Source organism: Nyctereutes procyonoides, unplaced genomic scaffold, assembly GCF_905146905.1.
Source record: "Nyctereutes procyonoides isolate TBG_1078 unplaced genomic scaffold, NYPRO_anot_genome, whole genome shotgun sequence".
In the NCBI taxonomy this organism is placed as follows: Eukaryota; Metazoa; Chordata; class Mammalia; order Carnivora; family Canidae; genus Nyctereutes; species Nyctereutes procyonoides.
This window is the reverse complement of record NW_026575043.1, coordinates 53505807-53520766: the sequence shown is the minus strand read 5'-3', so window position 1 is coordinate 53520766 and position 14960 is coordinate 53505807. Positions and strand designations below refer to the sequence as shown.

Below are 14960 nucleotides of genomic sequence, written 5' to 3'. Positions count from 1 at the left end.
GTTAGGCGCTTTCTTATCTGTTTATCTTAACTAAGATCCTTTTGTAGGGTAGGCAATATTATCCCTATGTGACAGAAGAGGAAACCATGAGTCAGAGAGGTGAAATGACATGCCCAAGGTCACACAGCCAAGCAAGTTGGGTGGGCATAGATTTGAACCCAGGACCGTTGGATTCCCCTCCTCCTCCTCCTCCTCCCTTTTTTCCTCTCCTGCTTCTCCTTGTTCCATCATAAGCCCTTAATAAATACAAGTATTGGCCCTTAGCATTTATGTATATTAATCTTATCATATAACCTCAAGATAAAATTACTGTTATTTTCCATATTTACAGAGGAAAATTACTGTTATTTTCCATATTTACAGAGGAAGAAACAGACCCTCAAAGAGGTTAAGTAACTTGTTCAAGGTCACACAGCTAATAAGCAATAATGCCCCTCTGATAATCTGTCTCTACATCACTGTGTAAGGTGCCTTGAAGAAAGTGACATAAATGAATGTGACCTAGTCTCAGCTTCATTTTTTTTAAACGTCTTATGTTATGAGTTGGATGCTCAACAGACTGAGCCTCCCAGGCCACCGCCCCCACTGCTCCCTGCCCAGTCTCAGCTTCAAAGTAGGATACTCCCTACTGAGGGGAGTGGTCAGGTCCATGGCCAACAAGAGAATGGACTCCAAGGGTAGGCGGTTGACATACTAAGGGTGTGGGTCGTTCCAGAAATAGTCGGGCTCAAGATTCTAAATTGGAGTCCTGATCATTGTCATGTTTGCCACTTTTAAGCCCTTGTGCAGTATCAGAGCTGATGGCTGAGGGGGTGTCTGGCTCTCTGGCAGATCAAAGTGGGAAGAGCAACCTAGTTCTGTGTCAGGATCAGGTTTTGAATCACCGATGACGGAGCTTGAGTGGGAAGTAGGCCAAGTAGACAATAAAACCAACCTTGGATGGGCCGCTAGTGAGGTTATTCTTATCTTAGTGTGAATTTGGTGGCTTCTTTGGCTGTTTAAAAATAACAAAATAAAAAAAAAAATAAAAGTAACAAAATATAAAACCCTCAAGGTCCAGGGAAACTGCTTTGTTTCTCCCCTCACCCTCTTACTAGGTCATTTGCTCAAACCTCCAGGAATTCATGGGTGTCATTCACCAAGGCTCATTGACAAAATGATCGGGCCTGCCTGAAGACAGGGTTGGCCTTTGTTATTTCATGCTTGGATTTTGGCATTGACGTTCCTCCCAAGGTCCACCGGCCCTGCTGTCTGAGCAGCCTGTGTAAAACACAAATCGGACTCGGTACTCTCCCCAGCTTGCAGCTCCCCAGGACCTCCCTGTCCCCTACAGGATGCAGGCCAAGCTCTTTAGGCAGTGTACAAGGCCATGTGTGCTCTGGCGCCTTCTTGCCAGAATGATCCCATTTCCTGCCTCAGCCAGTGTCGCACCGCTGCTAGTGCTGTGAAACCCCCGTGCATCCTTAAACCTCTCTGCTTTGCTGGCGACTCTGTCTGGAATGCCTTTCCCAGCCTCTTGTTTGCTGTTGTTCCTTATTTCCAGGTCTGTCTCGGAAATCCTGTTGATAATCCCATCTCTTTGAAGGCTTTACTGAACCTCCCCTCCCTGACACAGCTGATTACTCACTGCCCTTTTCTGCTTCGGTATCTAGATGAGACTTCGACTATTACAAGTAGCTTACTGCGTAATAATGACTTGCTTAACCATCTGATTACCTACTGGGCCCTGAGTTCATTCATCTTGGTATCACCCAGCTCCATGCCTGCAGCATATAGGTACTCACCAAATCCTGGTGGAAATAAACCTAGTTGGGTTTCTGGAATCTTATAGCTAGCTCCTAGGAGTGACTCTCAGGGGCCCCTGGTCAGAGGTGGGCAGGATTGCCCCCTGCCTCTTCTTCTAACCAGTGCTTGGAGTCTCATTGCTCAGAGGACAGCTGATTATCCTAGAGGCTGCCCCCGGCACCTCCAGCATGTGGTTGATATAAACCCTTGTGGTATTTAAGAGTTGGCAGAGTTCAGACAGAGACCTTCAGCAGAGTTGAAGGGTTGCGTGGGCATGAGCCACCAAGCCAGCTTTCTAAGGGCATGAGCCTTGGTCGAGCCTGGGCCTCCGCCCAGCCCAGCAGCAGCTGTCACTGAGCCTTCTGCTGGCTCTGTACCTATGTTCTCCTTTGTTTTAGTCTGCTTTAGCTGCCATGATAGATAGCACAGGGTGGGGGGCTTTAGCACCCAAAGTTCATTTTCTCACAGTCCTGGAGGCTGGAAGTCCAGGATCAAGGTGTCAGCAGGGTTAGTTTTTTTTTTTTCTGAGGCCTCCCTCCTTTACCTGTAGGCAGCCAGCCGCCTTCCGACTATGTCCTCACATGTTTGTCCCTTAGTGTGTGTGTCTGTGTCCTAATGCATTCTTACAAGGACACCAGGCAGATTGGATGAGGGTTCAGCCCTATGACTTCATTTTACCTTAATTACCCCTTTTTTTAAATTTTTTTTATTTAGTTATGATAGTCACAGAGAGAGAGAGAGAGAGAGGCAGAGACATAGGCAGAGGGAGAAGCAGGCTCCATGCACCGGGAGCCCGATGTGGGATTCGATCCCGGGTCTCCAGGATCGCGCCCTGGGCCAAAGGCAGGTGCCAAACTGCTGCACCACCCAGGGATCCCCTTAATTACCCCTTTAAAAGCTCTGTTTCCAAATACAGCCATATTCTGAGATCCTGGGGGTTAGAACTTCAGGATAGGAATTTTAGGGGCATGCAGTTCAGCCTACAACTCTCCTGCCCTCTCCTGAGATGTAAGTATGCAAAAGCCAAGCCGACTGTGCTGCCTACGACCTTTGACCCTGTGCCAGGAATGGCCTATGCTGGGGTGTTATCCCTGCTGGAGACTGGAGGGTTGGGATTGTTTTTTTTTTTTTCTCATTGTGGGGTAAGAATGGATTTTATCCAAGACTCCAGCGTCTCTGGGCTATAAGAGCGGCTGCCTAAATGCTAATGTATGACTCATAGGCAGAAGATGTCAGGTTGATAAAGGAGGCAGGTAGAGGCAGAGGTATTTAAAGCCTGGAAATTAGAATAACCTTGAAAACGGGCAATAGGGCTGGCATTTGACAGTGTGGTTGCAGAAAAGCTCACAGTTTGCATTGTGTACCGATCAGGCAGTGATCTAGACCACCGCTAGACCATAGCGTCTGAATGCTGGGGGCAATACATAGGATTTCCCAAGGGAATTCTGGTCACACCTTTTGCCTTCTCATTGCCTTTTGACCCAACAGTGGCCAAAATGGGCCTGCATACTATGCTTTTTCTGGGTATAAAAAGGATTGGGGTCAAGGGGAGTGGCCGAGACACTTAGTCTCACGGGCTACTTTGGTGCTGGTGGTCCATGGTTTCCAGATGACAAGCCATGCAGGGATAAGGCCTAAAGTAACAGAGCAGAAGAGTCCCCTCCTCACCCTGATGCCTTGTATGCCATCAAGAGTTACCTAACTCTGTGGTATGTTGCAATATTGAGGGCCACTGCCCCCTTACAGGAGGCCAACATGTGGCACCCTGGCTCCTTTTCCAGGATCTTCATGAAGCCAGAGGCAGTTGGCATCAGGCTCAGTTAAGGTGGTCCAGAGTTGTTGGCCTTGGGGCAGGTACATCCAGGATGAGCTGGGAAAGAGCAGTGGGTGCTGGCTGCCTGAGGATGATCAACCCCAAGGCAAGCTCTTCATCACAGAAATCTGTGCCTACGGTTCCTGCCCAGTGTACTTGCCAAAGGGTGAAGCCCAAGGGACTCCTATAGCTTTTGCTACTTGTGATACCCCAAGTGGTAGGCTGGTTCATCATGTGGGCTCCAGAGTCAAGCTCCAGGCTTCCAGTCCTAGCTGCGTAGGGATCTTCACCTCTGTAAACCTCGGCCCCACTCCTAGAGTGGGGTCATGTTAGCATCTCCCAGGAGAATTGTTGGGCTTCAGTGAGATCGTGTGAGTGCTCCCCGTGAGAAGTTCTCGGCCAGTCATAGGCATTATTGTCATGGCCGGAGACTGGGAATTCTCCTTAGAACATGATGGTACACAAGCAGGGGTCCTGAACCCAGGCCAGGATCTGAATCCTGTTTGCCTCTCTCCTGGCACAGTGGGTGGCTACCAGCAAGCCAGGAAGCAGAGACAGCATGGCAGCTGGAGACCAAACAGCAATTAGATTTTCACAGCCTCCCAGGGAGCCTGGGCATTTGGCTCTGCAGCATCATTCCTCTGGCTTTCTTAGGGCCTCACCAAGGCGGAATGCTGGGTGTCACCAGGCTGGCGAAGGCATCAATTAAAATGAGCAAGCACCCGGCATGCTGGGTTCCAGCCTCATAACCCAGACCTAAAGCTTTTCACTTCCTCAGCCCTCTGAGTCTTCATGGGGGATCCTGTCTGTTGCCTTGGGCCCCCTGCCATGAAATGCCATCTCTCCCCTCTGCATGCAGAAAGCTGCCATGTCGAAATGGCAGTAGTGGCAGCTGGGTGCAGGCTGGAGTGCCGACCGCACTGCTCTTTACCCATTGCCTTGGGCGGGGGGGCTCAGTTCATGCTTGCTCCAGAGCAGTCAGTTTCTCAGTCTCCAAGTCAGGGAGGGAACATAGGAGGGCTCTGACGGCTCACAGCAGTGCGTCTCTGGGGGCTTCTGATTGCGGTGCCCTCCCCGAGGCTGCCTCGAATGGTGGCCCAGGAAGGAAACCCAGGCTCTTGAGAGGAGGAAGCATCAAGATGGAGATCGATCCCCAGATTGCCTTTATCCCACCTTGGCGTTCAGGGAGCACATGGGGCAGCTCTCCATTCTTATCCCTTTCATGGGGCAAATTCCCTGATTTGGACTTTTCTTAACTCTTTAACTCCTCAAGTATTTAAGCCTCTACCATATGCCAGGCAGTGTCCAGAAGCATTTTGCTAGGGCTGGCTCTCTGTTGAGTGCTCCCAGCAGGTGTGTGTGGCCGGCGCCCTCAGGATCCTTGTCTGACAGATGAGGAAACTGATGCTCTGGGCGGCTGACACTCACCCAGGGTCACATAGCCAGGAAGTGCCACAGCATCGAACTCAAGTCTCCTGACTCCAGAGTCAGGTTCTTAACTGATGTGCCACATGCTAGGAGGAAAACTCTGTGGAAGAGGGAGAATTTTAGACAGATGAGGAAACTGATGCTCTGGGCGGCTGACACTCACCCAGGGTCACATAGCCAGGAAGTGCCACAGCATCGAACTCAAGTCTCCTGACTCCAGAGTCAGGTTCTTAACTGATGTGCCACATGCTAGGAGGAAAACTCTGTGGAAGAGGGAGAATTTTAGACCGAATTTTCTTTTCTACGAGGAAGTCTGTTTCTCTCTTTATCTTATTTTTTTTAAACTTTTATTTCCTACAAGGCATGTTATTCTAAATTGGAATTCCATACCGGAGCTCCTTTTCATCGCATAAAAACAGCCAAGCCAACGGGGTGTCATTTTACAAACTCTATTGGATCATCACAGAGGAAGCAGAAAATGTGGGCAAGTGAAAAAGCTGACCACAAAGGACACCCACAATTCCCCCCCAGTAGAAAACTCTGGCTTTCTCCTCAATGCATATACCCTTCTCTGGTTCTTCCTCCACCCAGGCATTGGACTCAATTTTACATCACAGTGGTTGGGTTAAAAATGAGAACGTATAGGATCAAGAAATAGAAAGGAAGGACAGAGGAGCACCAGCTTTGGAGTACAGAGTAAGACTCAGAATGCAGGCTGGGGTCCTGAGGAAGGCCCCCTAAGGTCAGTAGTTCCCAGAGCAGGTGACCCCACATCGGGGCCTCCCTGGAAGCTGTCCTTAGATTGGATAACTGAGTTAGGGCATTGGTGTTTGGGCTGCCTTTGGCACTGGGGGCCTCTTTTGCCTTGTTTGTTCTTTGTGGGAGGGATTTATTGAGTTGTAAAACCAGGATCTGGTTCAGCTGAATTGATCTTGTAGCATAGGACCTGGGGCCTGGCCGGCCTAGGGCATGCTGGGAAGTGTGTACCGTGTAAAGGGTGGGACCTTCACTCTGGCACTCACTGCTATGTAGGATCACAGGCTGGTTGTTACCAGATTTTCCACTGTATCAAGAGAAGTTAAAACCTACACTTTTAATTGGAAGTTTTCTGATTTTTAAATATTGGTAACCAGTTCTGGTTTCTTAAACATGGCCAACCAAATAAAGTCTGGTCAGTGGGCTGCTGCTTTATGCCCTCCAAGCTAGAGCACACCAAATTAAACCTTGGCTTTCTATTCCGAACAAACTACTTCAAAATAAGGAAACAGTATACAAGTGACCAAGGAACCGCGGCCCATGAGATATTCTTGACCTTTGGGTGGCATTCAGTGGGAATTGGAATCAGCCCGGAGATTTTTCTCTCTCCTTCCACATGATTGGCCTAGAGAAAGACCAGATTTCATCCATCTGTGGAATGGAGGGCAGAGCTAGGGGGTAGGAGTGCCAGGCACATAAAGATGAGAGGATAGAACAGGCAGGCACTTCTCCCACAAACCCCTTCGTCTTCCTTTTCTGTTTAGTCTTTCCTCCCTCTGGGTTGTGGTTCATGTGACTCTCTGCCAAAGGGTCCATTTTCCATTCTTCTCATCTACATTCTGCCCAACTTTAAGACTTTCCTCCTCTCTGTTCTCAGTTATTTGATCCAAGCTGGCTGGGACTTTTTTTTTTTTTTTTTTTTTGGCTTTTACTTTGAGAGGTAGGGTTTTCAAGCAGGTGTTAGAAAAAAAAAAAAGCTTAATAGCTAGTGTTTATCTCCTAATTCTTCTTATGTTAATAATCACTGCCTTCTCATCAACTGAAAAACTAGTAGAGCTTTTCATCTGGCAGGCACATATTTCTTTTTCTTTTTCTTTTTTTTTTTAAGATTTTATTTATTTATTGAGAGACACACACACAGAGAGAGGCAAGAGACATAGGCAGAGGGAGAAGCAGGCTGCCTGTGGGGAGCCTGATGCGGGATTTGATCCTAGGACCCTGGGATCATGACCTGAGCTGAAGGCAGATGCTCAACCACTGAGCCACTTAGGCAACCCCAGACGCATATTTCTGAAGAACTTAGAATAACTGCCATGGAGGTTTTTAGGTGTAGTTACGGCTCGTGGAAGGACCCATGGTCTGGGTGGCCGCAAGAAAATTGAGGATGTAAGTGTTCCTTTTGTGGCATGTGTTGGAACTGTGGGAGGGATTTGGAGGACAGGAGAACAAGGAAGGCAGGGGAGGTAGGGATATGGGGCATGAGGAGTCAGTCTCCCTGATTCAGGGCTGGAGTAGTGTCTGGAGAAGCTCTAGAGAGACTGTGTCTGAGTGTGTGGAGTCTTTAAGGAGATGTGCAGGGCGTAAAAGACCATCCCAGAGGAAGGGAACAGGCGGGCAGAGGCCTGGCAGTGTCAGAATGGGTGGGTATGAAGGCTGGTGCTTAGGTTGGAGAGTGGGGAGGAGAGATTGGCTCCTGATCTTGGAGGTTCTGTCCTCCTCCACCTTCAGGGCCAGGCCAAGGAGCTGGGACCTCATCCTGCGTGATAGAGAAGCCTGAGAGGGCGCTTTCAGCTGGGGAGTGACATGGTCATGTTTCCAGGGAGTGTCCGAGAATTCATGCAGGCTGCCCTGAAAAGAGTGGTTGGAGTTGAGTGTGGAGACTGGGTAACATAGTGGCAGGCACAGGGACATGGTGGGACCTGTTTTCTTTGGCCTCAGCAGTGTTTTCAGAAGCGCCATAATCAAGCAGGCCTTATGGTTGGTCACAGGATGAGTACTAGCACCTGTGGTCTTACAGACTCCAGCTCCCCATGTTTGTTACCCGCCTGGGGCCTGTAGGCATTTGAGTTTGTTGCCTTTGAAGTACATTCTGGTGGCACGGCACTGACACATATGGCACTGCAGCAGGTGACACTGTGGCAGGAGTCAAGTGAGCAAATGATGGTGAGGGCTCGACTAAGGGATAGTAGACCGGCCTGTGGCCTGGTGGAATTTAGGGACAGGTGGGCATTGGGGGTGCTGGGGAGATGGGCAGGGGCAGTGGCACGGGCAGAGAGACGGAGGTGTGAGCTACCCCGTGCAAGCCAGAGGCCAGGGCACCAGGGGTGCATTGGGTGTGGGCTGTGGTGAAGAGCAAGTGCTCTCAGGTCAAACCTGCTGAACTTGAATCTACTCTGCCATTTACTCCCATGGGTTAAACAAGGTGGCATACCTCAGACCATCGCACAGTGCCTGGCTTATGCCATGTGGAGCCCTTGGTGGATGTGAGCCATTATGATTAGGGTCAGAGCCGGCAGACCTATTTTATGGAGAGTCTAGAATGCCAGTAGCAGGGGTGTGAACTTGGTCGAGTAGGACGTGGGAGTACTATGTCTGTTTGGACCAGAAAGTGACATGATGAGAAAGCATCTCCCCTCTGACCTCTTGCCAACTCTGGCTGCCTTCTCCAGCTGCCAGATGCTCTTCCTTAGAAACCCTGAGGTGGGTGAGCCCTGAATATGAATTACTTTTCCCTCTGGAGATGGGAGAGGGGAGGTGGGCAGACAAGACACTCCTAGGATGTTCTATTAGTGGCAGGAGCCAGGTGTGGTGTTTTTCTCTTTTTTCTGACCAGGCTCTGGTTTTACCCAGGGCCAGGTCAGATGCACAGCCTTGGAGCCCAGCACTGTGCCAGCCTCATGCTAGGCACTCAGGAAACATCTGGACAATACAGAACAGAGGAGTCCTCGCACGGGCTCCCCTGGCCTGGAGCGTAGCTGAATGCCTCCTAGACACATCTGGAGCTGCATCCGACAAGCGGAAAGGAGGTAGAGAAAGAAGAGTGAGGTTGGGATGAGCATACTCTGCTATGCCCTGGCCCGCCATGCCTTCCCTAGTCCTGCCACCTCCAAGCCCTTAGCATCAGAGAGAACCTGCTCTCCTGATTTACAAAAGCAAGGCTTCTGACTGTATCTGGCTGATAAGTTTCTGCTTTGTTCCAGTACACTGACACAATCCCCCCCCCCCCCCAACAATCCCTTGTAATCGAGGGCCGATCAGGAAGTCCTCAGTCGGCTCAGCCCAGAAGCTAGATCTAGCTCTGTCTGTCCTTCTCCACGATAAAGCCCGCATGTGTCACATTTCCCCTCCGGGGGAAAGGAGGTTTGGATTCTGTCTTCATAACCACCCTTCGTGTACTGAGGAGGTGATAGGTTGGAATACGACAGGGTATTTGGATTGCAAATTTAAAAAATACTTCTATGGTTTTTTTCTCCCTCTATATGTTAGTTCTAAAAGCAAGCACAGAGCATAATTTTGCAACCAGAGTGTCTTTTTATTTTTATTTATGTTTTTGAAGACATGATTTAGGGGCTTTGTATTCCCATGAAAGGCTCAGTTATGTCTGGGGAATCTCCTAGTTGAAGGCACGGTGGTGTCAGCCAGTTTATGAATGACACTTGCACACATCTTCCTGGAGTGCTCTGTGGGTACCACCCCTGCTCCCGGGCCCAACAGTGACTCCAGTTGCTGCAAATCAGTGTCCTGTATGTTACCTTAAAGTCTGTCTTCCTCCCCTCTGAGCCAGGAGCCAGTCTTGTTGCTCTATTGTTAGAGGCAACAAAGCACTGTGACACTCCAAAGTGGGGAGGGAAAGAATGTAGGCAAGAATGAATGTTTCTAGCTGCTTTCCCCTAATAGTCCTTGTGCAGTCATGGCATACATCCCCATTTTGCAGATGTGCAATCTTAGGTGTGGAGAATGAAGCGGAGTAGAGCTCTTTCATTCTGTCACCAATAGTGGGCTGCCTTGTGCTGGCACAGGGTGGGGTGTGAGGGCGCCCGGACAGACAGATGGGTTGTGAGCCCAGTCCCAGACCCCTGCGGCCTCTGCTCTCAGCCCTGGCCCTGCAGGACTGCTTCCCTGCCCAGGCTCTAGTAGCCTTGAAAGTTTCACTAACCCCGGAGTGTAGACAAGGAAACCATAAACTTCCACCCGCTCACATGGTGAAGGTTAGGCCAAGTTCTCGGATCAAGTGAAAGATGAAGCCCTTGGAAACCAAGTACACTGACCCACCTTCCCTGCCTGGCTCTAAGCCCCTGGCAAGGGTCCCAGCGCTTTCCAGGCCATGAGAAATTTCTTCTCAGTTACACTCCTGGCTAACTGGCCTCCCTTCTCTTACTCCACCCCAGAACTCAGAACCAATAACCAGGAGTCTTAAAACATGGCACTGCTCATATAATCTCATTTGTTTTCTCATTTAAACCACTTTTCTGTACCCAATGTCCACGTAGGCTGCTGTCTCTTGCTTCTGATCTATCCCCACTCCAACTTTCTCCAGCTGAAGACCTTTGTCCTCTTCTGCCAGCCAGCCTTCCCCAAGCCTCCCTAACCAGTTAGGGTAGTGGCTGCCCGTCCACACCCTCCCATTCTCCACGCTGTCTGTACCTCCTTCTTTGCTCTCTGTGCACAGAAGCCCGGTCCCTCTCTAGCACCTGCGTGGGATAGATTTGATTAATGTCCTATGTACTGAATTGAGGTTTGCGTTGTGCCATGATGGATTCCCAAAGATTGTAAGAAAATGGAATTTTGGTGAAATAGATAAGTTAAAATATGGGTAAGAGGGCTGGGTTTGGCAAAGCATCTTCATAGTATGATTAATACCCCCTTGGTGGGATCCCTGGGTGGCGCAGCGGTTTGGCGCCTGCCTTTGGCCCAGGGCGCGATCCTGGAGACCCGGGATCGAATCCCACGTCGGGCTCCCAGTGCATGGAGCCTGCTTCTCCCTCTGCCTGTGTCTCTGCCTCTCTCTCTCTCTCTCTCTCTCTCTCTCTCTCTGTGTGTGTGTGTGTGTGTGTGTGTGACTATCATAAATAAATAAAAAATTTAAAAAAATATTAAAAAAAAATAATACCCCCTTGGTTCATCTAGTGTTGAGTCGGGTTTTATAAACCAAGTTCCTTCAGTCAGGGTTTAACCTGTTTGTGGATTTCTTTCAAGTGTCCCTGTGATGCCCATTGAAGTGGGGAGGAAGGACCGGGGAGAAAGGCAGAGTGCACCACTCAGTGTAATGTCTGGGTAGGTGCTGTTGTTTTGGATGCTGATGTGGGGCACAAATGTGCCTCTTTCTGATAGTACAAGTATTTGCAAAGGCGGAGACCGTGTCTTTTCTTTTCATACCCTGAGCACTTCATAAACAAATGCGAAGTAACATATCTGAGAGTGACTCACCAGATTCACAGAACATCCAAGGCCCCAAGTGACTCTGTGGGTCATAGCGTAGCCAGCTCCTGGAGCCATCTGGGGTGACAGGGAGACTCATACACATGTGATGGGTCAGAAATAGTCTAGGCAGGGCCCGGCCCCTGCTGCCCTTGGGAAGAGCTAACTTTTTGGATTGTTCTAGCACTTCATACTTCTCTGGGATCCCACATGTGTCCCATAATTGCCATGGCTGCCTTGGGTGCTTGGCTCCCACCTTCCAACCCCCCTCACTCCACCTCCCGGCCATTTGTAAGCTGCCTTTTTCCTCTTGCTATAATCTCTCTTTTTGTTAGATTGGGTATTTATTTTTTAATTTTTTTTTTATTCCTTTAGCTCTTGCTGAAAATCAGCTCGGGCAGAGCGGTGGTGCTCAGTGCTGGCTAATGGCTTGGAGCACCTCCAAGCTGCCGGATGTGTTGGCTCTCACTTGTGGGTGGTCGTCGACGAGCGTGATGTCTCCTTTCTGTGACTCCCGAGGGTGTCCTCTTCTTGCAGGCTCGGCTGTTCACACTTGGCTGGCTGGTCTCGTCTGCAATTGCAGTTTTTAACGGTGCACCCCGGGGCCAGTCTGGTTGCCTCGACAGGGCTCAGATTTATTCAGTACCGGAGCCCACTCAGCCTCCAGGCCACTTGGCTGTGTGCTGTGGTTCCAGGTTGTTTCGTGCTGTTTTGGGTGTAGAGATCAGACGCTGGCCCAGGGTGCATAGACTCACAAGTCTGGAGGCAGGGGTGGCTTGGGAGAATTCTCAGGTTGTTAGAAATGTGCGTGTGTTGGGTGGGTGATGTCTGCTGGTATTCTACGACATTCTGCCGTTTCTTCAGAGACTCTCAGTCTACAGCAGAGGATGGGGTTGAAATATCAGCATCACTGGCTGGTAGCTGTGCAACCTCACATGAAGAGCTGAGCTTCAGCTTTGTTATCTGTAAAATGGGGCTAAGAATACTCCCGTTCAGGGTTGACACAAAGATTAAGTGGGAGATTCCATATAATATCTCCTAGGACCAACTCAGTAAGTGGAAACAGTAGGTAATAATAAAGTATCAGGGTTTTGTTTTCATTTTCTCTCTCTTTTTTTAAAGACAGTATTTATTCATGAGAGAGGCAGAGACACAGGCAGAGGGAGAAGCAGGCTCCCTGCGGGGAGCCCAATGCAGGACTCGATCCCAGGACCCCGGGATCATGACCTGAGCCAAAGGCAGTTCAACCCCTGAGCCACCCAGGTGCCCAAGGTTTTATTTTCTTTTCTTTTCTTTTTTTTTTTTTTTCCAAGGTTTTATTTTCAACAAAGTGGCGATGTTGCCCCTTCCTGAGCTTCGAGTAGGGAATTTGAGGACTCTGGATTGAGAGCTTGAACGTGCTCTTTCTCTTATTAAATTTCCTGACTTCCTTTAAGGAATATTAGCCAGTTTTTTGAATTTTCTCAGATGGTGAATGTAAGGATGACGTTTACTCCCTTGACCGCTCTCTTGGGCATGCTCCAGGGATAGTTGAATTCAAGCAGCTCTGTGTCTCGCCCCACTCGTTAGATTGGCTTCTTGCTTACCATTGTGATGCCTCTTTGGGGCTGCCTTCCCCACTCAACAGGAAGGTACACTGAGGAAAAAGGGGGCAAAGAGAAGGCTGAAGGCAATGCCAGGCCATTGACTGCATAGGCTCTCAGGCCCCCGTTGGCTCCTCTGGGAGCAGCAAGAGCCAGACAAGCTCAGTCTCCAGAGAAGGGGCATGCTTCAGCCCTCAAGCTCTCTGCACAATGTCAGCTTCCAACCACTGGGACTTCCCCCAAAGGGCCTGTGCCTCCGGCCACCTCACCCCTTGTCTCGGCTCTTCTGAGCAGAGCTGCTAAGTGGCCTCGGAAGATCTAGATGCAGGGGGCGTGGCCAGTGTCTGTGAAAGCCAGGTCCAGCCAGCCTCCCTTGTGCTCCCATGCAGGGGCCGGTGTGGACCTCTGGTCTATGCTGGCAGGACCATCGACTGACACATCAAGTGGCGTTGTGGAGAATGAATCTCATAGCCAGACTCGTCCTCTGAATGCCGCTTGTCTGCTGACCTCTTGCAGAAGCTCTGGGAGCGCCGGGTGCAGTGAAAATGCCTCTTATCCCAGTGTGCTCTTCCACGGCTCCCTTCCTGGTCCTTGTGTGGTTCACAATTAGCATTTCTGATGCTTCCAAGTGAATGCGGGACAGATGTTCACACAGGTGCTGCACTCCTCATTGGGTAAACAGAGTGGAGCTTGCAGCCTGCGTGAGAGAGAGAGAGTAGAGGTGTGTGTGAGAGAGAGAGAGAAGCGGGGAGGGGGGGTTTGACATATGCATGGACATATAAGTGTCTTTTCAAGGCACCCGAAGCACTTTGCACATGGTAGGTGTTCAGTAAATACTTTGTGATGAGTGATCAGTACTAGTGAAAGCCCTTTGTGTCAATAAACCCCGTGACACAGAGGCATGACGTAGAATTGCAAGCCAAGTCTTGAAATACACAGATGAAGGAAGGAGAAATCTCCTCTTGCCTCACCAAGAAATTAACCTGCGGGCATCTGGCAACCACTTGTTTTCTCTCCGCCTGGGCAGAAGGGATGGTGCTGGGGTGTGCTGTAGCGGCCAGACCACGCGGTGAGGAGGCTGAAGTGAGCTTGGTGGCTCCCCGAGAGGTACCTGCCCTACCTGTGAGCTCACCGTGCTCCCCTGGGAAAACTAACTAGCAATTTTACTGTGCAGTGTTAGTAGATGCGGTTACGATATTCACCAAGATCAACCACCTTGCCGTGTATTTCCAATTAGCACACCCAGTTGGGTTGGTTCCTTTTGAAACCCAGTGGCTCTGGCCCTGTCTCCTTGATGTGGCTGACAGCTGGTCTGCTGCTCCTGCCTTGTCTCCACCTGTGTCAGCTTCAGGATCACCGAACCCTCTACAGTTTCCCAGACATGGCCTGCTGTTTGCTTTCCGGAGCTTTATGCATGACCTTCCTTGTTTCTGGAAGGTCCCTCTCATCACACCCCTATCCACCTTGTGATCCCTCTTCATCCTTCATTCTTCAGAACTGGCCCAGACATCACCCCCGAATTTCCCTGCCTTTGCCTTCTGGCCTCCATGGAGGGTAGTTGTCACATCCTTTTCTAGACTGTTATAACTAGGAAATGACTTTAATGCACCATAATCACATTCTTTCTCTTGCCTCCTGATTGTGAGCCCCATGAAGACAAAGTACATGGTTTGACTTTTTCAAATCCAATATGTGGCACAATGCCTGGGATACAGTAGATGCTGAATAAATGTCTCTAAATTAAACCGTATTTGTATCAAGAAGGCCAGCCTTTTAAAATTTCACCCACCCTGTTCTCTCCCAGATTCCTGCATAACTTAAGAACCTTGCAGAGTTGCTATCAAGGTCATGTTCAATGGAGCCTGCTTCTCCCTCTGCCTGTGTCTCTGCCTCTCTCTCTCTCTCTCTCTCTGTCTCTGTGTGTGTGTGTGTGTCTGTCGTGAATAAATATAAGTCTTAAAAAAAAGAAAAAAGAAAGGTCATGTTCACAACCTCAGGATGTGAGCATGCTGCGTAGCCAGTTGGAGGTGTGTACTTGGAGCAGTAGTCACTACCCTAAATTACCGAGAGGCACTCATTTCCCCAGTCCCTCCCAAGAGCCTCTGTGTACAGCCCCTGCTCCCAACCTTCTAGCCATTTCCCTGCCAGTTCAGGGCCCTTCAGTGGCTGAACTCCTG

The 14960-nt window shown here is 49.7% G+C and overlaps 1 protein-coding gene across 3 annotated transcripts in view; it reads left to right on the top strand.

Moving 5' to 3' along the window:
• TPCN1 (two pore segment channel 1) overlaps positions 1-14960 on the top strand; it is a 64120-nt gene that overhangs the window by 4526 nt on the left and 44634 nt on the right. The window lies entirely within an intron of this gene.